The sequence below is a fragment of the Carcharodon carcharias genome, chromosome 3, assembly GCF_017639515.1.
Source record: "Carcharodon carcharias isolate sCarCar2 chromosome 3, sCarCar2.pri, whole genome shotgun sequence".
Lineage (NCBI taxonomy): Eukaryota > Metazoa > Chordata > Chondrichthyes > Lamniformes > Lamnidae > Carcharodon > Carcharodon carcharias.
In genome coordinates, this window is record NC_054469.1 from 27,003,764 (window position 1) to 27,029,059 (window position 25,296).

A 25,296-nucleotide genomic window follows, 5' to 3' on the forward strand; every position below is an offset into this window, starting at 1 on the left:
GTGCTACTGTAGGAGACAGGTTTTCACTCGCTGTTGTTGCTGTCGAACCCATTGTACAAAAAAATTCCTAAGGACTACTTGCTAAAGCCAACAGTGCCATAATTTTAAGTGAACCTTAAAATTTTAACTGTTTGAGATCTGTATTTTTAACACAGGCAATATATTTGTATCTTGAAGTCCTTCAGGTGTGCTGGCCAACATTTATCCCTCAGCCAATGTCACCAAAATCAGATTGAGTGCTCGTTTATTTCATTTCCATCTATGGGACATTGCTGTGTGCATATTTTGGCAGCTGGACTTGCAATTGACTACCCTTCCTTTACCGTCTTCTTCCCCCTTTTCCCAGGCTCTGTACTTAAAAACGTTAATCGCTAACACCATCCAATTCTAATATTTAAATGTTGCATCATTTATGTTTTTGAAAGTTGCATAGCCTAGCAAAAAGAATGTTATTGCGAGAGAGATGCAGGAAATGTAACAACAGTACTAGTGGGTCTAGCAGCCTTAAAAGTGGAAAAATCTGCAGGCCCGGATGAAATGTATCCAGGCTGTTGAGGGAGGCAAGGGAGGCACCAGTGGACTGGAGGACTGCTAAAGTTGTCTCATTATTAAAAAAGGGAGGAAGGGATAGACCAGGAAATTACAGGCCAGTCAGTCTAACCTCGGTGTTGGGAAGTTACTAGAAAGAAGTCTGAGAGACAGAATATACCTGCACTTGGAGAGACACAGATTAATCACGGATAGTCAGCATGGATTTGTTAAGGGAAGGTAGTGTTTGACAAACTTGATCGAATTTTTTGAGGAGGTAACCTGGAGTGTTGATGAGGGTACTGCATTTGATGTAATCTACATGGACTTTAACAAGGCTTTTGATATGATTCCTCATGGCAGACTGGTCAAGAAAGTAAGAGCCCATGGGACCCAAGGTAAAGTGGCAGGTTGGATCCAAAATTGGCTGAGAGGCAGGAAGCAGAAGGTGATGGTAGAGGGATGTTTCTGTGACTGGAAGTCTGTTTCCAGTGGGGTTCCGCAGGGCTCAGTGCTGGGGCCCTTGCTGTTTGTGGTGCATATGGAGAGGGTGCAGAGGAGATTTACCAGGATGCTACTGGGCTGGAGGGTCTGAACTATGAGGAAACATTGGGTAGACTGGAATTGTTTTCCTTGCAGCAGCCAAGGTTGAGAGGGACCTGATAGAGGTGTATAAGATTATGAGGGGCATAGATAGGATGGATAGGAAGGCACTTTTTTCATTAACAGAGGGGCCAATAATCATGGGGTATAGATTTAAGGTAAGAGGTAGAAGGCAAAGAGGGGAGAAATTTTTTCACCCAGAGGGTGGTGGGAGACTGGAACTCACTGCCTGAAAGGATGTTTGAGTCAGAAAATTTTGAAACATTTAAGAAGTATTTAGATATTCAGTTGTGTTGTCACAGCCTCCAGGGCTATGGGCCAAGTGCTGGAAAATGGGATTATTGGACACAGATCTTTATTGACCGATGAGGACATGATGGGCTGAATGGCCTTGATCTGTGCTATAAACGTCAATGAGCCAATGAATAAGAATCACTACTTCAATATATTCTGGCTCCCTATCTATGTAGGCCTGATAGAAAATGCTTCATACAATTTAGCCTTTCTGTCAAAGTGTGTATTCACTTCTCTGTCTGTCTTCTGATAAATGTTTTGAAACAAATATAACTGTCACTCAAGGTTGAAAATGTTTGTGATTACAGATTAAGGAGTATTTGAATGCTGTAGTTTTGACTTGGCAATGCTGGCTGCAATATCACTCAGATAGAAAGCAAAATCTATCTGTGCACAAAGTGAAAGATTATTTTTATTAATTCCAGGGATATAAGACCATAAGACATAAGAAATTAGGCCATTCGGCCCATCGAGTCTGCTCCGCCATTCAATCATGGCTGATAAGCTTCTCAACCCCATTCTCCCGCCTTCTCCCCATAACCTTTGATCCCCTTACCGATTAAGAACCTATTTATCTCGGTCTTAAATACACTCAATGACCTGGCCTCCACAGCCTTCTGTGGCAATGAATTCAGTAGATTCACCATTCTCTGGCTAAAGAAGTTTCTTCTCATCTCTGTTCTAAAAGGTCTTCCCTTTACTCTGAGACTGTGCCCTCGGGTCCTAGTCTCTCCTACTAATGGAAACATCTTCCCCACATCCACTCTATCCAGGCCTTTAAGTATTCTGTAAGTTTCAATCAGATCCCCCCGTCATCCTTCTAAACTCCATCGAGTATAGACCCAGAATCCTCAAACATTCCTCATATGTTAAGCCTTTCATTCCTGGGATCGTTCTCGTGAACCTCCTCTGGACCCTTTCCAGGGCCAGCACATCCTTCCTGAGATACAGGGCCCAAAATTGCTCACAATATTCTAAATGTGGTCTGACCAGAGCCTTATGAAGCCTCAGCAGCACATCCCTGCTTTTATATTCTAGTCCTCTTGAAATAAATGCCAGCATTGCATTTGCCTTTCTAACTACCGACTCACTCTGCAAGTTAACCTTAAGAGAATCCCGGATTAGGAGTCCCAAGTCCCTTTGCACTCCAGATTTCTGAATTCTCTCCCCATTTAGAAAATAGTCTTTGCCTCTATTCTTCCTACCAAAGTGCATGACCTCACACTTGCTCATGTTGTATTCCATCTGCCACTTCTTTGCCCGTTCTCCTAACCTGTGCAAATCCTTCTGCAGCCTCCCCGCCTCCTCAATACTACCTGTCCCTCCACCTATCTTTGTATCATCTGCAAACTCAGCCAGGATGCCCGCAGTTCCTTCCTCTAGATCACTAATGCATAAAGTGAAAAGTTGTGGTCCCAACACTGACCCTTGCGGAACTCCACTAGTCACTGGCCGCCATCCTGAGAAGGACCCCCTTATCCCCACTCTCTGCCTCCTGCCAGGCAGCCAATCTTCTATCCAAGCTAGTACCTTGCCTCTAACACCGTGGGCTCTTATCTTACTGAGCAGCCTCCTGTGCGGCACCTTGTCAAAAGCCTTCTGGAAGTCCAAGTAGGTAACATCCATTGGCTCTCCTTTGTCTCACCTACTCATTACCTCCTCAAAGAATTCTAACACATTTGTCAGGCATGACCTCCCCTTGAAAAAACCATGCTGACTTTGCCTTATTTTATCATGCACTTCCAAGTATTCTGATATATGGATGTTGCTGACAAGACCAGCATTTATTTCCTATCCTTAACCACTCCTGAGAAAATGGTAGTGAGCTGCCTTCTTGAACTGTCAGTCTGTGCGCTGAAATTACTTCCACAGTGTTGTTAGGTTGCGAGTTCCAGTCTTTTGACCCAGAGATAGTGACGGAATAGTGGTATATTTCCATGGTGTGCAGCTTGAAGGAAACTGGCACTTTGGGAATGTTCCCATGTTGCTGCCCTTATTCTCCAAGGTGGCAGAGCCTGCTAATTTGAGTGTGCTATTGAAGGAGACTTTGCGAGTTGCTGCAGTATATCACGTAGATGGAACCTACTACAGCCAGGGTGCATCGATGTTGGAGGGAGTGAATGTTTAAGGTTGTGGAACAGTTGTTGGGGCATGGAGATAGTTTTCCACCTGGTGATTTATAAATCAGCAAAGATTTAAACTAAATAGAAGGGTGGAGGGTTCTGGAAAGGGGATATGTAGGCTTACAAAGCAGAAGGATATGGCAGCCTTGCAGGGCAGCTATTTAGGTAATCATACCCAGAGCATGACAGGAAGGGACACGAGTGTACAAGCATAAAAAGCAGCAGCAAATAGGATCAAAGGGGGAAAAATTGGTAAAAAGGCAATATTAATGGCTCTTAAATGTAAATAGTATTCAGAACAAAGTAAATGAATTACCGGCACAAATAGAGGATAATGGGTATGATCTTAGAGCCATTACGGAGATGTGGTTACAAGAAGATCAAAGCTGGCAACTAAACATTCAGGGGTATGTGACTTTTCGAAAGGTCAAGCCAGAAGGAAAGAGTGGTAAGGTAGTTTTGTTAGTACAAGTTGGAATAAGTACGATAGTAAGAAAGAATCTTGGACCGGAAGATGTAGAATTCCTAAGGGTGGAGTTAAGAAATAATAAGGGAAAGAAGACACTGATGGGAGTAGTCTATTGGCCCTCCTGACAGCAGCTATACTGTAGGACAGAAAATAAATCAGGAGATAATGAAGGCATGTAAAAAGGCAGTACGTTAATCATGGGTGACTTTAATCTTCATGTAGATTGGAAAAATCAAATTGGCAGAGGTAGCCACGAGCAAGAGTTCATAGAGTGTATTCGGGACAGTTTCCGAGAATAATATGTTGTGGATCCATCCAGGGACCAGGCTATTTTGGATCTGGTAATGTGTAATGAGGCAGGTTTAATAAATAATCTCAGATCCCTAGGAAACAGTGACCATAATATGGTAGAATTTAGCATTCCGTTTGAGAGTGAGAAACTTGGGTCAGAAATAACTGTGCTAAATTTAAATAAGGGGTAATTATAAAGGAATGAGGGCAGATTTAGCTGGAGTGGACTGCGATAGAATTTTAGCAGAAAAAACGTGAGGAACAATGGCAGACGTTTAAGAAAATAGTTCATGACTTACAACAAAGATATATCCCAGTGAGGAAGAAGGATTCAAGGAAGGGGATAAACCTACCATGATTAACCCAGGAAGTTAAGGATAGTATCCTTAAGAAAAGACATACAATGCGGCAAAGACTAGTGGTCAGCCAGAGGATTGGGAACATTTTAAAAACTAACAAAAGATGACCAAAAAAATAATAAAGAGGGAGAAAATAAACTTTGAGGGTAAACTAGCTATATAAAAATGGTCAGTAAGAGCTTCTTTAAATGTATAAGAAGGAAGAGAGAGACCAAACTGAACATAGGCCCCTGAGAGAATGAGGCTGGGGAAATAATAATGGGGAACCAGGAAATGGCAGAGGAGTTGAATAAATACTTTGCTTCAGTCTTCACGGTAGAAGACGTTAAAAGCATTCCAATACTAAATAATCAAGGGGCAAAAGAGGGAGAGGTAATAAATAGAATAATTCTCACTAGAGCAGAAGTACTAGGGAAACTATTGGGACTAAAGGCTGATAACTTTTTTATTCCTTCTCGGGATATGGGCTTCGCTGGTTGGGCCATCCCTCGTTGCCCTTGAGAATGTGATGGTGATTCACCGCCTTGAACTGCTGCAGTCCGTGTCGTGTAGGTCCATCCACAGTGCTGTTAGGAAGGGAGTTCCAGGATTTTGACCCAGCGACAGTGAAGGAACAGTGATATATTTCCAAGTCAGAATGGTGAATGACTTGGAGGGGAACTTCTAGGTGGTGGTGGTTGAAAGGTGCTGTCTAAGGAGCCTTGGTGAATTCCTGCAGTGCATCTTATAGATGGTATACACTGCTGCTATTGTGTGTCGGTGGTGGAGGGAGTGAATGTTTGTGAATGTGGTTCCAGTCAAGCAAACTGCTTTGTCCTGGATGGTGTCCAGCTTCTTGAGTGTTGTGGGAGCTGCAGTCATCCAAGCAAGTGGGGAATATTCAATCACACTCCTGACTTGTGCCTTGTAAGATGGTGGATAAGCTTTGGGGTGTTAGGAGGTGAGTGACTTGTCGCATGATTCCTAGCCTCTAACCTGCTTTTGTAGCCACAGTATTTATATGGCTAGCCCAGTTCAGTTTCTGGTCAATGATAATCCCTGGGATGTTGATAGTGGGGGGATTCAGTGTTGGTAATGCCATTGAACAACAAAGGGCAATGGTTGGATTCTCTCTTGTTGGAGATGGTCATTGCCTGACACTTGTGTGGCATGATTGTTACTTGCCATTTGTCAGGCCAAGCCTGGATATTGTCCAGATCTTGCTGCATTTGGACATGGACTGATTCAGTATCTAAGGAATCACGAACAGTGCTGAACATTGTGCAATCATTAGCGAACATCCTCACTTCTGACCTTATGAAGGAAGGGAGGTCATTAATGCAGCAGCTGAAGATGATTGGGCCGAGGACACTACCATCAGGAACTCCTGCAGTGATGTCCTGGAACTGAGATGACTTACCTCCAATAACCACAACTATCTTCCTTTATGCTAGGTATGACTCCAACCAGCAGACAGATTTCCCCTGATTCCCATTGACTCCAGTTTTGCTCGGCTTCCTTGTTACCACACCTAGTCAAAGGCCGCCTTGATGTCAAGGGCAGTCACTCTCACCTCGCCTCTGGAGTTCAGCTCTTTTGTCCATGTTTGAACCAAGTCTGTAATGAGGTTAGGAGCTGAGTGGCCCTGCAGAACCCAAACTGGGCATCAGTGAGCAGGTTATTGCTAATCAAGTGCTGCTTGATAGCTTTGTTGATATCACTTCCATTACTTTACTGATGATCAACTTTAGACTGATGGGGCGGTAATCTGTCCTGCTTCATGTGGACAGGACACACCTGGGCAAATTTCCACCTAGCCGGTAGATGCCAGTGTTGTAGCTGTACTGGAACAGCTTGGCTAGAGGCATGACAAGTTCTGGAGCACAAGTCTTCAGTACTATCGCCGGAATATTGTCAGGGCCCATAGCCTTTGCAGTATCCAATGCCTTCAGCCATTTCTTGATATCATGTGGAGTGAATCGAATTGGCTGAAGGTTGGCATCTGTGATGCTGGGGACTTCTGGAGGAGGCCGAGATGGATCATCCACTTGGCACTTCTGGCTGAAGATTATTGCGAATGCTTTAGCCTTACCTTTTGCACTGCTGTGCTGGGCTCCTTCATTATTGAGGATGGGGATATTTGTGGAGCCTCCTCTTCCAGTGAGTTGTTCAATTGACCACCACCATTCACAACTGGATGTGGCTGGACTGGAGAGCTTAGACCTGATCACTTGATTGTTTGATTGCTTAGCTCTCTCTGTCACTTGCTGTTTGTGCTGTTTGGTATGCAAGTAATCTTGTGTTATAGCTTCACTAGGTTGACACCTCATTTTTAGATACGCCTGCTGCTGTTTCTGGTGTGCCCTCCTGCACTCTTCATTGAATCAGGGTTTATCCCCTGGTTTGATGGTAATGGTAGAGTGGGGGATATGCCGGGCCATGAGGTTACAGATTGTGTGCGAGTACAATTCTGCTGCTGCTGATGGCCCACAGCACCTCATGGATGCCCAGTCTTCAGTTGCTAGACCTGTTCAAAATCTATCCCATTTAGCACGGTGGTGGTGCCACACAGCACGGTGGAGGGTATCCTCAATGTGAAGATGGTGTTTCATCTCCGCAATGACTGTGTGATGGTCACTCCTACCGATACTGTCGTGGACAGATGCATCTGTGGTAGGCAGATTGGTGAGGATGAGGGCAAGTATGTTTCTCCCTCTTGTTAGTTCCCTCACCACCTGCCGCAGGTCCCCTGGACCTGATGGGTTGCATCCTAGGATATTAAAGGAAGTAGCTACAGAGATAGTGGATGCACTGTTCATAATCTTCCAAGACTCCTTAGATTCTGGAACAGCCCCAGAGGATTGGAAAACTGCCAGTGTAACACCCTTATTTAAAAAGGGAGGGAGACAAAAAGCAGGTAACTATAGGCCAATTAGCTTAATGTCTGTCATTGGGAAAATGTTGGAGTCTATTATAAAGGATGTAATAGCAAAGCATTGAGAATTACATAATCTCATCAAGCAGTGTCAGCATGGCTTCATGAAAGGGAAATCATGCCTGACAAATTTATTAGAGTTCTTTGTGGAGGCAACAAGCAGGATAGATAAAGGAGAACCAGTGGATGTAATATATTTGGATTTCCAAAAGGTATTCGATAAGGTACTGCACATAAGGCTACTTAATAAGATAACAGCCCATGGTATTGGGGGTAGCATATTAGCATGGATAGAGGCTAATTAATAGAAGACAGAGTTGGGATAAGGGGGGCATTTTCAGGATGGCAACCTGTAACTAGTGAGTGCCACAGGGATCAGTGCTGGGGCCACACTTATTTACAATATATATTAATGACTTAGATGAGGGAAGTGAATGTACAATTGCCAAATTTGCTGATGATACAAAAATAGGTGGGAAGGCAAGTGGTGAGGATGAGACAAGGATTCTACAGAAGGATATAGACAGATTAAGTGAGTGAGCAAATAAGTGCCAGATGGAATATAGTGTGGGAAAATATGAAGTTATGTACTTTTGCAGGAAGAATAGAGGAGCTGAATATTATTTAAATGGAGAAAGGCTGAAGAAGGCTGCAGCACAGAGGGATTTGGGAATCCTTGTGCATGAATTCCAAAACGCTAGCATACTAGTTCAAAACTTGTAATAGGGAAGGCAAATGGAATGTTGATTTTTAATCAGTAAGGGAATCGAGGGTTATGGGGGAAAAGGCAGGAAAGTGGCGTCAGGATTTTCAGATCAGCCATGATCCCATTGAATGGTGAAGCAGACCCGATGGGCCGAATGGCCTACTTCTGCTCCTACGTCTTCTGGCCTTATTTAGCTTAGTATCTGGCTCTGAGTGGACATGAACCAACAGCCTAAAAATGCCCGTTAAATTACAGGTATTCTGTCATGACCACCTAAAAGGTGTTTCCTCAAAGTGGCCAGTGAGCTAATAATTTGCGTGTGTGTGTAAAAGTGATAAAGTTATTAGCTAAAATAGATATTAAAATACAGATAAAGAAAGATACTTAAAGATGAGATTTCAAATCGGTCTCTGTGAAATATTATTGCTAGTCCGTTGCTTGAATCCTTCGTTCTGAAGTGAAGGGGTTGAAACTTGAGGTTCAGTTTAACAGCTGCAATGGCTTATGAAGCCGAATATTTAGAGCTTTCCTATATAGGTGGACTCAGTAGGTAGAGCACGTGCTGTGGGAGAGTCTATGCTCCTTTCCTTACTGGAAACTGCAGGTGCCAACACTTGAAGATTGCCTGGTTTCTTCTCAGCAGACCATGTATGATTTTCTGGGTGCCTTACTCTGTAACTCTGAATGGCAGGGAACCCCAGCTCTCACATGTGGCTCATGGCTGGTTCAGTTGAGACCTGTGTGTTGATGTTGTCTCTCACATTGCCACCAAAAAAATCTTTATGCAATTGGCTGCTTTCCCAAACTGTCGAATTCCATATAAGATATTGGGTTAGCCCAGGTCTGGGGGCTCCTGTTTCTATTTTACAATTTACCTGGGGATTATTTTCCTTCTCTTTTTCCTGGTTTTCTAACAGTTTGCACTAATTTTCACTTAATTATAACTTTGGAGTTTTGCTGAACTCTACCTGTTGCTTTCTCATCACTGTGATCCTCAGAAAAATCTGAAGCTACATCAATTGCTGCCGCTTCAACAGGAAATGTTTCTTGTTCATTCCCCAGGCTTAAAATTTTTCAGTTCTCCCTTTGAGATAGCAAGTTGGCAGTGGTGCCTTTCTGTCCAAAAACTCGTCCCTCCTTTGGTTAAAGACCGTTTTTGCTGTTACGAGAATGTTACTAAGATGTTTTTTATGTTCTTTAAAAAAAGGTTGATATTCTTGCCTGGTTCATTCTTTGAACAATTCAAAGTATCTCAGCCTTCAGTTCACTCCACTAGGAGTGCCTGTAAACAGCCAGTACCCCAGAGAATGTCAATCTTCCTTCCTGGTTCATTGGAACCACTAGGGACATTTCCCATTACACACAAAATCATGATGTTTCTGTGACTTCCTTTGCATTTACACAAAGAGTTGTGATTTTAGTGACTATGGATAAGGGCTGTGTTGAAAGATTCACGGTTGTTTTCTTTGCACGCCAGCAGTGTTCTTTAATATGGCCTGGTTTGCCACAATTAAAACAGACAGGGCAAGGTCCTGCAACTCTGCCTTCTATATTCATTCTTTTCAAAGTTGGGGATTGTTTCTCCCATTTTTTTCCCCCCCCCATTCTCTTTTTTTTTTAGGATCTATTTACTTTCCCTCTGTGATCCTCATATTTGCCCTGCAAATACGAACCATTTGACCCATCCCTGCTGTGATTTTGAGGTCTGTGAGTCAATTTATAATCCTCAGCCTTCACGGCAGCTGCCCTTGCTGAGGTAATGTTTCGTTCTTCACGGTGAATTTTCATATTGTAAGGGATACAATTTTTGAACGCCTCTAACAGCACTAATTCCCTTATTCCATTGTAAACAAGCTCTATCTTAAAAGTGCGCACCCATTGATCAAGCTCTTTCAAATTCTAGATACGTGTGCATGGTTTTCTTTTGTGAATTTCTCATTTGCGGACAATATGCTTCTGGCATGAGTTCATAGGCACTCATGATTGCATCCTTAGTCTGTTAGTAATCAGCAGTTACTTCAGGGGATAGTATGAAGAAGATCTTATAGAATCATAGAGTTTTACAGCATGGAAGGAGGCCCTTTGGCCCATCATGCCCGCAGCAGTCGTCAAGCCCCTGTCTATTCTAATCCCATTTTCCAGGACTTGTCCCGTGGCCTTGTATGATATGGCATTTCATCTAAATACTTCTTAAATGTTGTGAGGGTTCCTGCCTCTACCACCCTTTCAGGCCATGAGTTCCAGACATACACACACACACCCACACACACACACCACCGCCCCCCGCCCCCCCCCCCCTCCTCTGGGCAAAACAGTTTCTCCTCAAATCTCCTCTAAACCTCCTGCCCCTTACCTTAAATCTGTGCCCCCTGGCTATTGACCCCTCGACTAAGGGGAAAAGTTTCTGCCTGTCTACCCTATCTATGCCCCTCATAATTTTGTACACCTCAATCAGGTCCCCCCTCAGCCTTTTCTTCTCTAAAACAACCCCTGCCTTTCTAATCTCTCTTGATAGCTGAAACACTCCAGTCCAGGCAGCATCCTGGTGAATCCCCTCTGCACCCTCTCCAGTGCCATCACATTCTTCTTTATAGTTTGGGACCAGAACTGCACATACTACTCCAGATGTGGCCTAAAAAATGCTTTATACAGCTCCAACATAACCTTTCTGCTCTTGTATTCAATGCCTCGACTAATAAAGGCAAGCATCCCATATGCCTTCTTAACCACCTTATCTACCTGTACTGCTGCCTTCAAGGATCTATGGACATGCACACCAAGGTCCCTCTGATCCTCTGTACTTCCTAGGGTCCTACCATTCATCGTATGTCCACTTGCCTTGTTCGTCCTCCCAAAATGCATCACCTCACACTTTTCAGGATTAAATTCCATTTTGCACTGCTCTGCCCATCTGACTAGCCCGTTTATATCATCCTGCAGTCTAAGGCTTTCCTGTTTGCTATTTACCACACCACCAGTTTTCGTGTCATCTGCAAACTTACTGATCATACCTCCTATGTTCACATCTGGATCATTAATGTACATTACAAACAGCAAGGGACCCAGTACCAAATCCTGCAGTATGCCACTGGACATGGGCTTCCAGTCACTTCCTTCAACCATCACCTTCTGCCTCCTGCCACTAAGCCAATTTGGATCCAATTTGCCAAATTGCCCTGGATCCCATGGGCTTTTATCTTATTGACCAGTCTCCCATGTGAGACCTTGTCAAAAGCCTTCCTGAAGTCCTTGTGGACTACATCAACTGCACTACCCACATCTACACACCTAGTAACCTCCTTGAAAATTTCAATCAAATTTCTTAGACATGATCTCCCCCTGACAAAGTCATGCTGACTATCCTTGATTAATCCTTGCCTCTCCAATTGGAGATTAATTCTGCTCCTCAGAATTTTTTCCAAAAGTTTCCCTATCACTGATGTTAGACTCACTGGTCTATAGTTCCCTGCTTTATCCCTAAAACCCTTCTTGAATAATGGTACCACATTAGCTGTCCTCCAGTCCTCTGACACCTCTCCTGTGGCCAGAGAGTATTTGAAAGTTAATGTCAGGGCTCCTCTCTTGGACTTTTCCTGTTAACTGACCCTGGATCATGTAGGGTAAATGTAGTTGCTCTGCTATTTTTTTGAAAGCAGTAAAGAAGGATTCTACATCTCCCTCTTTGAATTTGGGAACTAATTTGGAGAATTTTAGGGCTTTTGGGGCCTGTTTCGGGGTTACAGGGATTTGGACTATCATTAGGTAGTGAGGTTTTCCCTAGCAGCTTCAAGCTTTCTTTGGTCTCCATCTCTCAATGCTTGCAGCTCCAATTCCAACTTATGTAACTGGAAATACCTCTCTTTTTTCCTCTCTCTATTCCCTTTCTCTCTCTGAGCTTGAAGCTCAAGCTCCTTTTCTTTTTCTCAGGCTTTAAACTCTAGCTCAATTTTCAGCTTTTCCAGCTCTTTTGGCTAAAGTAACCCGGTCTGGTTCCGATTCAGCTTCTGCTGCCTGTTCTGACCCTGGACTGAATTCAAAATGCTCAGCCATCATTTTCAAGAATTTCTGTTTCTTTCTCTTATTGGGTACCTTAAGTCCTATCTGCTTAACGATGGCCTTTAGTTGCTCCCTGCCTAACACACTAACTTCCGCCAATTTAAATCCTCCTGATCGATTAACTCTTGTGCATCAAAAGTTACCATCTTAATTTATTGTTAGTACCTTTTATATCAGAGAGAGCAAAGGAGATATTGGCTTTTGTGACACCAGATGGACTACATCAGTTTAAAGTTATGCCATTTGATATGAAAAATACACCAACAACATTTCAAAGGCTCACAAACAAAGTAATTGCAAGGCTGAGCAATTGTGTTGTTTATATTGACGACTTGATAGTTTTTAGTCAAATGTGAGGGGAGCTTTACAACATCTGGAAGAACTGTTTAATCGGTTGCAAGAAGCTAATTTGGTGGTGAACTTGGCTAAGAGTGAGTTTGCAAAAGCACAAGTTTCATATCTAGGCCATACCATTGGACATGGTAAGGTGGCTCCGAGAGATGTGAAAGTCAAAGCCATTGTGGATTTCCCCGTGCCTACAACAAAACGAGAAGTTTTGAAATTTCTGGGCATGAGTGGGTTTAACCGAATTTTAGCAGTGTGGTTGCTCCATTGACTGAACTATTGAAAAATGAACAAGAAGCTTCAGTGGAGGCAGGAGTGTCAGAAGATATTTGACAGTTTAAAAACTGTAATAACTACGACACCAGTTTTGGCAGTACTTTGTTATGCCAAGCAGTTTAAGTTGGCCGTTGACGCAAGTGATGTAGGCATTGGTGCTGTATTGTTGCAAGAAGATGAAACAGGAACTGAGAAACCGATAGGGTATTTTTCACGAAAGTTGAATGTACAACAGTGAAGATATTCAGTGATTGAAAAGGAGACTCTGGGTCTGATGTTAGTATTGTAGCATTTCGAGGTTTATGTTGCAAGCAATTCACCAGAAACAATTGTTTATACAGACCACAATTCTTTAAAACTTCTGGACAAATTTTGAGATTGAAGTGCAAGGCTGTTCAGATGGAGTTTAATACTGCAACCATTTAATTTACAGATTATACATGTGGTTGGACGAGAAAATCTAAGTGCAGGCGCGTTGTCGAGAGTTTAAAGCTCAAAGGAAATTGGACATTTAAAACCTGGACACTGGACTGAAATGACCTCTGTTAATATCAAGGATATGTATATATTATTATGTTAATGCATGTACCTGGTAATGTAATAGTTTGGGTATATATATATATATATATATATATAAGTATAGTAAGTAGTGTAAGATGGGTTGAGAGAATGAAGCTGTCTTTTTAAATTACAACAGTCCATTTTTCTAAAAGGATGGGAGTGTTATGAAAGTATATTGCTTTTCATAATATTTTTCTGGTTGTAAAGTAGGTTTATGGGGGTGAGTATAGTTGGTTCTGTCTGTGTGATTCAAATACCTTTGGAGTCAAGTAGATTGCAAACTTGGAATTATCAAAAAAAGCTAGGTGTAGAAGCATGCTTGAAATGCTAATGGGTAAACATGGATGCTGGACAGACCAACAGCCGATCTGCACCAAGGAAGATCTGGCCGTAATTCAACTTTCCAGGCATGGTTATAGCTAGATGTCAAACTCCACAAAAAGCCTACTATTACCTTAGACCTCGTTACTTGACAACTTGACACAACTCTGCACTTTGATCTTCCAAATGACACAGAACATGAATGGAACCAGCTCCGTGATCGGTTCTTCAATACTTAATGAGATGTCCTGGGAAATAGCAAGGGCAAGCACCAAGGCTGATTTGATGAGAATGACGTAAACATCTCCCACCTTCTCAAATAGAAACAGTTCGCACATGCAGTCCCGGCATACTGCTCAAACAGACCTTCTATGGCAAGTTGTCTCAGGGCAAATGGCATCAAGGTGGTCACAACAAAACAATAAAAAAATACTCTAGAGAAGAGTCTGATAAACTTCTGGATTATAGACCAGCTCTCTTGGGAAAACACTGCAGCCAACCAGCCCATGTGGAGGTACTGAAATTTGGCTCAGCATGTTTCAGGGACCATCTATGACAAACTCACAACATCCAACGTGCCCAGAAGAAAACTAAAAGTGATGCAGAAGCTTCCCCCAAAAGCACCAACAATGACAACATGAACTGCCAGCTCTGTGGACATCAATGTCAATCTCACATCGATCTCTTCAGTCATGAGAGGACCCACAGAAGGCAATGAAGTCATTTACAGCTTGGGCTAAACAATGAGGAGTATACCTTCAATTTGACTATCTTGCTTAGGGTGGGCCTGTAGAAACTCAGGATATTCATTTCGATAGTACCTGTCTGATACTTTGCCTGAATTTCTTTTCAATGAAATTGTACAAGGTATAATGTGCTGCTGACTTGTTATCCTCATTTTGTGCTAGGCCTAAAATGAATTTGACTTTCTCATTTTTAATACACTAGCTCCTCATCTTGCCACTTAGCAAAACCTGTGTGCGCTCACAAACTCTACGTCTCTGCTTCCCAAATTGCTGTCAGTTTTGCCTTTTGACTATAAATATTAAGATAGAATCACAGTACTATGCAAAATTGAGGATTGAAGACTTTGAAATGGATTCTGAAATACATCATACAGAATCTACCCCTACTTCACTTGAAGATTCCATTTACACTGATTTTTGATGATTTGCAAAAGAACCAGAGACAACATGAGAAAAAAACACTTTTGTGCAATGAGTGTTTAGGATCTGGAATGTACTGTCTGAGAATCTGGTGGAGGCAGATTCAATCATGGTTTTCAAAAGGGAATCTAAAGAATGATAATTTGCAGGGCTATGGCTAAAAGGCAGGGAGTGCGATTAGCTGAGTTGCTCTTGCAGAGAGCCAGCATGGACATGATGGACTGAATGGCCACCTTCTGTGCTGTAACCATTCTATGAATCTATTATATTTTTGAAAATGGTCTTTTAAAAAAATAGCTTGGAATACAATGTTTTTCTCACTTATACCAATCAAATGTGCTATTCTAAAAACCTCGGCCAGAATGGGAATTGAACCTGCACTGTTGGCATTATTCTGAACCACGCGCTAGCCATCTAACCAACTTAGGTACTGTAACCAGCCAAGGAGCTGCCTTCGGGCAGAACACACATAACATGATTTTCAGATGAGACAGTTTTTTTTTATTCATTCATGGGATGTGGGTGTTGTTGGCTAGGCCAGCATTTATTGCCCATCCCTAATTGCTCTTGTTCAGAAAGCATTTAAGAGTCAACCACATTGCTGTGGGCCTGGAGTCACATGTAGGCCAAACCAGGGAAGGACAGCAGATTTCCTTCCTTAAAGGACATTAGTGAACCAGATGGGCTTTTAGAAAAATTGACAATGGTTTCATGGTCATCGTTAGACTTTTACTTCCAGATTTTTAATGAATTCAAATTCCACCATCTGCCATGGTGGGATTCAAACCCAGGTCTCCATAGGATTACCCTAGGTTGGAATACTAGTCCAGTGACAATACCACTATGCTACTGCCTCTCCTAAACTCCCCTATTCTGAGGCCTTGTCTGCCCTCTCAAGTGGATGTAGAAGATCCCTTGGCGCTACTTGGAGATGAGCAGGGGAGTTCCCCAAGACATAATGGCCAATATTTATCCCTCAACCAACTCCTAAAACAGTTGATTTGGTCATTTATTTCATTTCTATTTGTGGAACCTTACTGTGGCCAATTGGTTACTATTTTGGTTATGAAGTGCTTTGGGTGTCCAGCCCTGAAGTTCTGAAAGCCACTATGTGAATGAAAGTTCTTGCTTCTTTCTTTCTGTCTGATGCAATGCATTGGATAAACCGCAAGTTGTAGGAACCTGTTGCACCAAACAAACTGTAAAGCTCATTTGGAATTAATGTAAACGGTAGCACTCGCAGTGCACCACAAATCTCTTCATCAACACGACGAAACACCCATTACAGGTTCCATACTTAAGCTAGTTTAAAATGCTGTTGAAATTCCATAATGTGGTTTCACCCTTAGCGCAGTGATGTGATGACATGGTAATGAGTTATGCAGTTTGGGTGGATACAATTTAGTAGAGCAGGTTGGCTCACAGTTAATAGACTCACCACACTAGCAAAGAAAAATCCAAGCTCTTCTCACAGCTCTTTGGAGTGCCTTCAAGACCTTTGAAGGGAAGACTAAAGAGATTGCTGGGCCAACATCCAGTTCTATTGTGGTTGAAATGCCAATGCATCCAGAGTGTGACTATGCGGAGGATCTTTGAAGGGCATTTGTTTGTAAGTTACATAAATAGTCTTAGAATTTTTTTACCACTTCTTCAAAACAAAAAACCTTTTTTGTTTAATTTTTGTGTCTATGGAAACTAGTATAACCACTGCTTTATTTCACTAACTTAAAATATTGCCAATATTTTTAATTTTTAAAGTATACAGAACCTAATGCAGCATTGTGATTATAGTAGTCCACTTTCACACAGAGTGAAAAATTGTTTACCTGTGAAGTTTATATGGTAATTTAATAAATAATTTAACACTGTCTTCTTTGTCCATTACCTTTCTCCTTATTAGTTTCAATGATTGATTTCCATTTCCTTTATGGATCTAAAATAAAATAAAACTGCCTCTGTCTTCCTGTGTGCCACTTTTTAGCAATTTCTCAAATATTCTGTCACTCTCTTTAATCCTCTGCATCTTTGTTTATATTCAGATGTTCATGTAGAAGGTGGCTTCATTTGTGGTATTTATAACATATCCGTTACTTCCTACGCAAAGGTGCTGCGATCACAAACTTTTCCTAAGTATCCATTCAGAACTTCTTTTCTCAAACACTCTTAAAACTCAAAAACACCCACTTCATTCAAATGTCATCATTTCTTTCATTGTTATGAAGGGTCTTATAACCCAAGTTATACTCCAGGGCGGTATACAAGGAAAAAACTGGTCTGATAGGCAGCACTCTTTTAGGTTGAGCCTTTTCTGTCTTTTTATTCTTGAGTGTTCTCTTTTTTTATTGCACTAGCTCTTTCCTTTTTTTCAAGAACACAAGAAATAGGAGCAGGAGTAGACCATATGGCCCACTGAGCCTGCTCTGCCATTCAGTACAATCATGGCTGATCTTGGGCTTCAACTCTATTTTCCTGCCGTTCCCCATATCCCTTAATTTCTCGAGACCAAAGATCTATCTATTCAGCCTTAAATGTGTTTAAAGATGGAGCATCTACAACCCTCTGGGGTAGAGAATTCCAATGATTCACAACCCTTTGAGTGAAGCAATTTCTCCTCATGCTGGTCCAAAATGATTGGCCCCTTATCCTGAGGCTGTGCCTCCGTGTTTTAGACTCCCCAGTCGGTGGAAGCAATCCCTCAGCATCTACCCAATCAAGCCCCCTGAGGATTTTGTAGATTTTAATGAGATTGCCTCTCATTCTCCTAAACTCCAGAGAATATAAGACCAATTTACTTAGCCTCTCATCAGAGGACAACCCCCTCATCCCAGGGACTAATCTAGTGAACCTTCGCTGTACCACCTCCAATGTAAGTATACCCTTCCTTACTACACACTATTCCAGATGTGTCTCACCAAAACCCTGTACACTGTTGCAAGACTTCTTTACTTTTGCACACCAATCCCCTTACAATACCATTTGCCTTCTGAATTTCTTGCTGCACATGCATGCTAACTTTCTGTATTCCTTGAACAAGCACACCTAAGTCTCTTTGAACATCAACACTTACAAGTTTCATACCTTGTAAAAAATATTCCGCTTTTCTATTCTTAGGACCAAAGTGATTAACTCCACACTTACCTACATTATACTCCACCTGACATTTTGTTACACACTAACAGTACTGTAGGTGTACCTACATCACATGGACTCCAGCAGTTCAAGAAGACAGCTCACCACCACCTTCTCAAGGGCAACTAGGGATGGGCAATAAATGCTGACCCAGCCAGCAAAGCCCACATCCCGTGAATGAATAAAAAAAAACCTGTCTATATCTCTTTGCAGCCTCTCTGTGCCCTCCCCACAGCATACCTCCCCACCTAGGTGATATGGGGAGCAGCAGGAAAATAGAGTTGAAGCCCAAGATCAACCATGATTGTACTGAATGGCAGAGCAGGCTCAATGGGCCATATGGTCTACTCCTGCTCCTATTTCTTGTGTTCTTGAAAAAAAAGGAAAGAAGAGATAGTGCAATAAAAAAAAGAACACTCAAGAATAAAAAGACAGAAAAGGCTCAACGTAAAAGCTTGGTAACATCAGCAAACTTTGATGCATTACTCCCTGCCTCTTCATCTAAGTCATTAATATAAATTGTAAATAGCTGAGGCTCCAGTACTGATCCTTGCGGCACTCCACTATTCACTGCTTGCCAACTCGAAAAAGCCCATTCTCTGCTTTCTATTTGTAACCAATCCTCTACACAAGACAAAATATTACCCCCAATTCCATGAGCCCTATCCTGTCTATTAACCTTTTGTGTGGTACCTTTATTGAATGCCTTTTGGAAATCCAGGTATACTACATCTACTGGCTCCCCTTTGTCTACCCTATTTGTTACATCCTCAAAAAACTCTAATAGATTTGTCAAACAGATTTCCCCTTAATAAAACCATGTTGATTTGTTCTAACCATACTCTGCTTTTCTAAGTGCATTGTTGAGACTTCCTTAATAATAGATTCCCGCATTTTCCCAACAGCTGATGTTAGGCAACTGGCCTGTTATTCACTGTTTTCTCTCTCCCTTCTTTCTTGAAAAATGGTGCAACATTTTTTACTCTTTCTCAGTCCCACTTTCCTATACCGCCAACCTTGTCACATTTTGAATTAACACTTCAATAATCTATGGTCTTCTGAGTATTTCTCGCTTGTTCTTCCTGTGCTTGGAGTACTCCATGCTTATTTCTCTTCCTCCTTAATCACTGTGTTAAATTCAAGACTCATGGCGCAGCCTCCTAATTAATTCTACAACTCTGTCAAGCTTATTTCTCTCAATTTTTCCTTCCTCTCAAAAACTCAGGCTTTTCAAATCAAGTTTGGTGTCACCTAATCACTTCCTGATTTATGTTATATTCTGCCATACAATTTTCAGCACTGGTGATGAGCTGCAGCATTGGCTTTGGCCTTCATCCTTTCTTCTAATTTAGAAAGGACACAACAGCCATAAAGTGCCTTTCACATCAACATATCTCAAAGTGCTTTACATAATGAATTACATTTGAAGTACGATGAATCTTGCAAGGCAGGCAAACTGGTCCAATTATTGGATGTACTGGTCCACACAGCAATGTCAGAAAACATTATCTGCATATTTGCAATCATAATGCATCATTCAAGTTTAAATACCTGTTTTATTTCACAAATTCTCTCAATATTTAAGTACTGTATGAGGATTAAATGTATTACTTTTAAGTCTTCGAGTGGTAATAAAACCTGATTGAATTGCGATCTGGCTGATTGTAACATAAGAAGTTGAAAATAACTAAAGATAGCGAACTATCATACCTGCCAACCAGAAAAAATGGTGGAATTGTTGTTTTCAGTTCACCAGCAGTAAGTGTTAAACACTGTTAAAACTAAATCAAAAATTGGAACACTAATAAGCCCTTAGAACTATAGATATTAACAGCCCAAAAGGAGGCATTTGGCTCATTGGATCTGTTCTGCAGTTTTGCTAGAGCAGTCCAACAATGATCCCACTGCTATGCTGTCTCTCCATATGCTTGTATTTTTCTCTGATTCAAATATTATTTGTAATGTAGCAATGTTCCCTGCCTCAGCTATTTCCAGTGGCAAAACATTCCACACTTCAACATGGAGCATTACACGTTTCTTTTTAAAGAAATTTATGAATGTACAAAATTGGCGAGTAGGGAAAAAACAGATGGTCCATCAAGCCTGTCAAACACACCAGGTGGTTCAAGCATTGTGACAACAGTTATTCCATCCTTTCACCCTCACTCCACTGTAGTCATGGAACTACGCAAGGCAACAATGCAGAAACAATCCCCATGGAAAAAGTACCCTGGAAAATTCCTCTCAGGTGATTGAAACCAGTCCTGAAGATCATGTAGGCCAAGTATTATCTGTACAAATACTTGCCATCTGTTTGTTGTGATTTCTGCCGTGGAACAGGATGGAGCCATTTATCTCTTCAAGCCTGTTCTGTCATTTAGTGAGATCATGGGTGATCATGAGCTAATTTCATATACCCATTTTTGACTCATATCCCATAATACCTTTGGATAACCAAAATCTACCAAGCTCAGATTTAACATTAACAGTTGATCTAGCATCAATTGTCATTTGCAGAAGAGTGTTTCAAACTTCTTCCACCCTTTGCAGTTGGAAGAGTTTCCTAATTTATCCCCTGAAAGGGCTGGCTCTAATTTTCAGACTATCATTTCAGATTTATCACAGGCGCTGGTATTAGACACCCAAGGAAATACATTGACTGCCTCAGAACAAACCAAGGCTCTTTTAAGATGTGCACCCCACTATGTACACTTGGTACAGAGCTACAGCAGCCTAGACCCATGCAGCAAAGAACGAGGCCCTGTGTATTAATATATGTAGCTTCCAGAACACGCAAATGCGCCACACTGCAAGCCCGACTGGCAATCTTAAACTGGTTGCCAGTGTAATTTTTAGCACACTGGTCAATATTTGCTAAATAACCCTATTGCGAATCATATCTAATGTGTTTACACTGTGTTTTGAGTTTTGCAAGCACAGGCTGTTTGGGTGGTCTGTACCTTGTCTGTTGTGAACTTGTGTTGCTACTGCATAGTTGCCATTAACAGGATTCTGCTGAAAATCCATAAGCTCGTTCTTCATATCTCACAAACGAGTAATGTGGTATGTGAATTTCGGTGCCAGTGTGATGCTAGGTATGTAGGCTGTACTTTCCAAAGACTGGCGGATCGTATCAAACAACATGTTCCTTCTGCTGTTCGCAGCAGCAGACTTGTACTCAATCGCGACCTGTAACAGCATGGCCACGCATTTCCCCCCACTCTACCGTTACCACCAAACCAGGGGATCAACCCTGGTTCAATGAAGAGTGCAGGAGGGTATGCCAGGAACAGCACCAAGCATACCTAAAAATGAGGTGTCAACCTGGTGAAGCGACAACACAGGATTACTTGCATGCCAAACAGCATAAGCAGCAAGCAATAGACAGAGCTAAGCGATTCCACAACCAACAGATCAGATCTAAGCCCTGCAGTCCTGCCACATCTAACAGAGGGCACTGGTGAGAAGTGACTGAAGCATTCTGGGAGGAGTCACCGCAGCCACCGCGACTCAGGAGGGAATCGAGGAGAAGGACTCTTGCACTCAACAGGAGGAAAAGCATCCAACAGAGGGCGCTGGTGAGAAGTGACTGAAGCATTCTGGGAGAAGTCACTGCAGACACCACGACTCAGGAGGGAATTGAGGAGGACCCACTGTCAAAGAATGGAATAGCCCCAAACATTACATTGCTGTAGTGCTTCCATCCCTCCGTCCTCCTCAAACCTAAAAAAGAGAGAGAAAGGGGCAGTTCCTTCAGGAGTGCACCAGACCTGTGAGGGACACGCTTCTGAAAGTGGATTTTAAAGAAAAAGCAGCTGATTGGTGAGTAAATCCTGGGAGCAAACTTGGAAGGAGGAGCACCGGAGCGGTGAGTATAAATCTAGCTTACCTTGGGGATTCGCGGCCTTGTCTCCAGGGAGCAGACTTGGAGGGAGGAGCACCGGAGTGGTGGCCTCGGGGCACAGAGTAACTGAAGCCAAAACTGAAAAAGTGACATCACAGGAAAGTTGTGACCTGTTTGGTTGGTAGGAAATGTGCACCGAATTTGGAAAATAAACACTGCAAAGCTAATTAATAAATTAATTATCTAAGTCGAGATGGCTGAGCAGGTGATGTGCTGTAGCTGTATGATGTGGGAGCTGGCAGATCCCATTGTGAGCCGCAGTGACCACATCTGCAGCAAGTGTTGGTTGCTGGAGGAACTCCGGCTCAGAATTGATGAGCTCAAGTTCGAGCTCCAGACGCTGCAGCACATCCAGGAGGGGGAGAGTTACCTGGATGCTTTGTTTCAGGAGGTGGTCACACCCGGTAGATTAAGTACCTCAGGTTTAGTCAGTGGTCAGGGTCAGCAGGGTGTGACTGCAAGTGAGGCAGGTAGAAGGATCCTGTGTTCAGGAACAGAGGAGCCTCAGCTCTTGACCTTGTCCAACAGGTACGAGGTACTTGCTCCCTGTGTGGGTGAGGAACAGGGCTGTAGGGAGGATGAGCCAGCTGACCACGGCACCGTGGCACAGGAGGCTATTCAAGAGGGGGGAGCAAAAAGACAAATGGTAGTTGTAGGGGATTCTATAATCAGGGGAATTGATAGCATTCTTTGTAAGCAGGATCGAGAGTCCCACATGGTATGTTGCCTGCCCAGTGCCAGGATGAGGGACATCTCTGACCAGCTTGAAAGGATATTGGAGGGAGTGGGAGGATCCAGTTGTTGTGGTCCACGTTGGGACAAATAACATAGGTAAGACTAGGAAAGAGGACCGGTTTGGGGATTATCAGGAACTAGGAACTAAATTAAAGAACAGGTCCTCAAGGGTTATAATCTCCGGATTACTACCCGAGCCACGTGCAAATTGGCATAGGGACGCGAGAATAAGGGAAGTAAACACATGGCTAAAGGAATGGTGCGGGAAAGAGGGGTTCCATTTCGTGGAGCACTGGCATCAGTATTGGAACAGGAGGGATCTGTACCGTTGGGGCGGTCTCCACCTGAACCGATCTGGGACCAATGTTCTAGCGAAAAGGGTAAATAGGGTGGTCAACAGGACTTTAAACTAGAAAGTGGGGAGGAAGGGGAAGGTAAAACTCCAAGAAGTATGACTAATGGGAAACAAAGCAGCTGGTTAGCTGTGGGGGGCTGGATTCAATGTCATGGAAAATTATGAAAAAACTGAAAAGAAAGGAGAGCCCAGGAGAGGCTATTAAAGTCTCCAGAACATAAAATAGGACAGAGTGTTTGGAAAGGGCTAGGAATCTAACTTCAAGCACATCAGATAAAGGGACAACAATGAGAAAGGGGACGGGAAATACAGGACTGAAGGTGTTGTATCTGAATGCACGCAGTATACGAAATAAGGTAAATAAGCTTGTGGCGCAGATTGAAATTGGCAGGTATGATGTGGTGGGCATCACAGAGACATGGCTGCAAGGTGATCCGGACTGGGAGTTAAATATCCAAGGATATACATCCTACCAAAAAGATTGGCAGAGAGGGTGGGGTTGCTTTGTTAGTAAGAAATGAAATGAAATCGATAGCAAGAAATAATGTAGGGTCAGATGATGTAGAATCTGTGTGGGTAGAGTTGAGGAACCGCAAAGGTAAAAAAACCATAATGGGAGTTATGTACAGGCCTCCGAACAGTAGTCAGGATGCGGGGCACAAGATACACCAGGAGATAGAAAAGGCGTGTAAGAAAGGCAAGGTTACAGTGATCATGGGGGATTTCAATATACAGGTAGACTTGGAAAATCAGGTTGGTAGTGGATCCCAAGTAAAGGAATTTGTGGAATGTCTATAGAGATGGCTTTTTGGAGCAGCTTGTGATGGAGCCCACTAGGGAACAGGCAATTCTAGATTTAGTGATGTGTAATGAGGCAGATTTGATAAGGGAGCTTAAGGTGAAGGAACCCTTAGGAGGAAGTGACCATAATATGACAGAATATGATAGAACCTTGCAATTTGAGAGGAAAAAGCTGGAATCAGATGTAACAGTATTACAATTGAATAAAGGCAACTACAGAGGCATGAGGGAAGATCTGGCCAGAATTGACTGGGAGGTGAGCCTAGCAGGAAAGACAGTGGAACAGCAATGGCAGGAGTTTCTGGGAGTAATTTGGGAGACACAACAAAAATTCAGAAGCATACTAAAGGGAGGATGAGGCAACAGGACTGACAAGGGAAGTCAGGGACAGCATAAAAGCTAAAGAGAAAGCATACAATGCGGCTAAGAGCAAGGGATTTGGAAGCCTGCAAAGACCAACAGAAGACAACTAAAAAAGAAATAAGGAGGGAGAAGATTAAATATGAGGGTAAACTAGCCAGTAATATAAAAGAAGATTACAAGAGTTTTTTAGATATATAAAGGGTAAGAGAGAGGCAAAAGTGGATATTGGGCTGCTGGAAAATGCTGCTGGAGAAGAAGTAGTGTGGAACAAAGAAATAGCGGAGGAACTGAATAGGTACTTCGCATCAGTCTTCACGGTGGAAGACACGAGTAACATCCCCAAAGTTCAAGAGTGTCGGCAGGGGGGTGGAGGCGGCAGAGGTGAGTATGGTGGCCATTACCAAGGAGAAGGTGCTAGGAAAACTGAAAGGCCTGAAGGGTGTTAAATCACCTGGTCAAGATGGCTTACATCCCAGATTTCTGAAGGAGATAGCTGAAGAGATAGTGGAGGCGTTATGGGTGATCTTTCAAGAATCACTGGATTCAGGGAGGGTCCCAGAGGACTGGAAAATCGCTAATGTAACCTCCCTATTTGAGAAGGGAGTGAGGAAAGACAGGAAATTACAGGCCGATTAGCCTGACGTTGGTCATTGGTAATATTTTAGAGTCCATTATTAAGGATGAGATTTCAGAATACTTGGAAGTGCATGGTAAAATCGGGTAAAGCCAGCATGGTTTCTTCAAGGGGAGGTCATGCCTGACAAGTCTGTTAGAATTCTTTGAGGAGGTAATGAGTAGGTTAGACAAAGGAGAGCCAATGGATGTTAACTACTTGGACTTCCAGAAGGCTTTTGACAAGGTGCCGCACAGGAGGCTGCTCAGTAAGATAAGAGCCCATGGTGTTAGAGGCAAGGTATTAGCATGGATAGAAGATTGGCTGCCTGGCAGGAGGCAGAGAGTGGGGATGAGGGGGATCCTTCTCTGGATGGTGGCCGGT

General features: G+C 42.7%; 1 protein-coding gene across 9 annotated transcripts in view; it reads left to right on the forward strand.

The window, feature by feature from the left end:
• The window catches only part of galnt11 (UDP-N-acetyl-alpha-D-galactosamine:polypeptide N-acetylgalactosaminyltransferase 11 (GalNAc-T11)), a 199,747-nt gene that overhangs the window by 81,558 nt on the left and 92,893 nt on the right, over positions 1-25,296 (forward strand). For 2 of the 9 annotated variants that reach the window (XM_041183551.1, XM_041183558.1), the window contains exon 1: positions 15,967-16,621. The exons of the other annotated variants lie outside the window; for them this stretch is intronic. The gene's annotated coding sequence lies outside the window, so the exon portion shown is untranslated. Of the gene's footprint in view, positions 1-15,966; positions 16,622-25,296 lie in introns of those variants that run through there. 9 annotated transcript variants of the gene reach the window in all.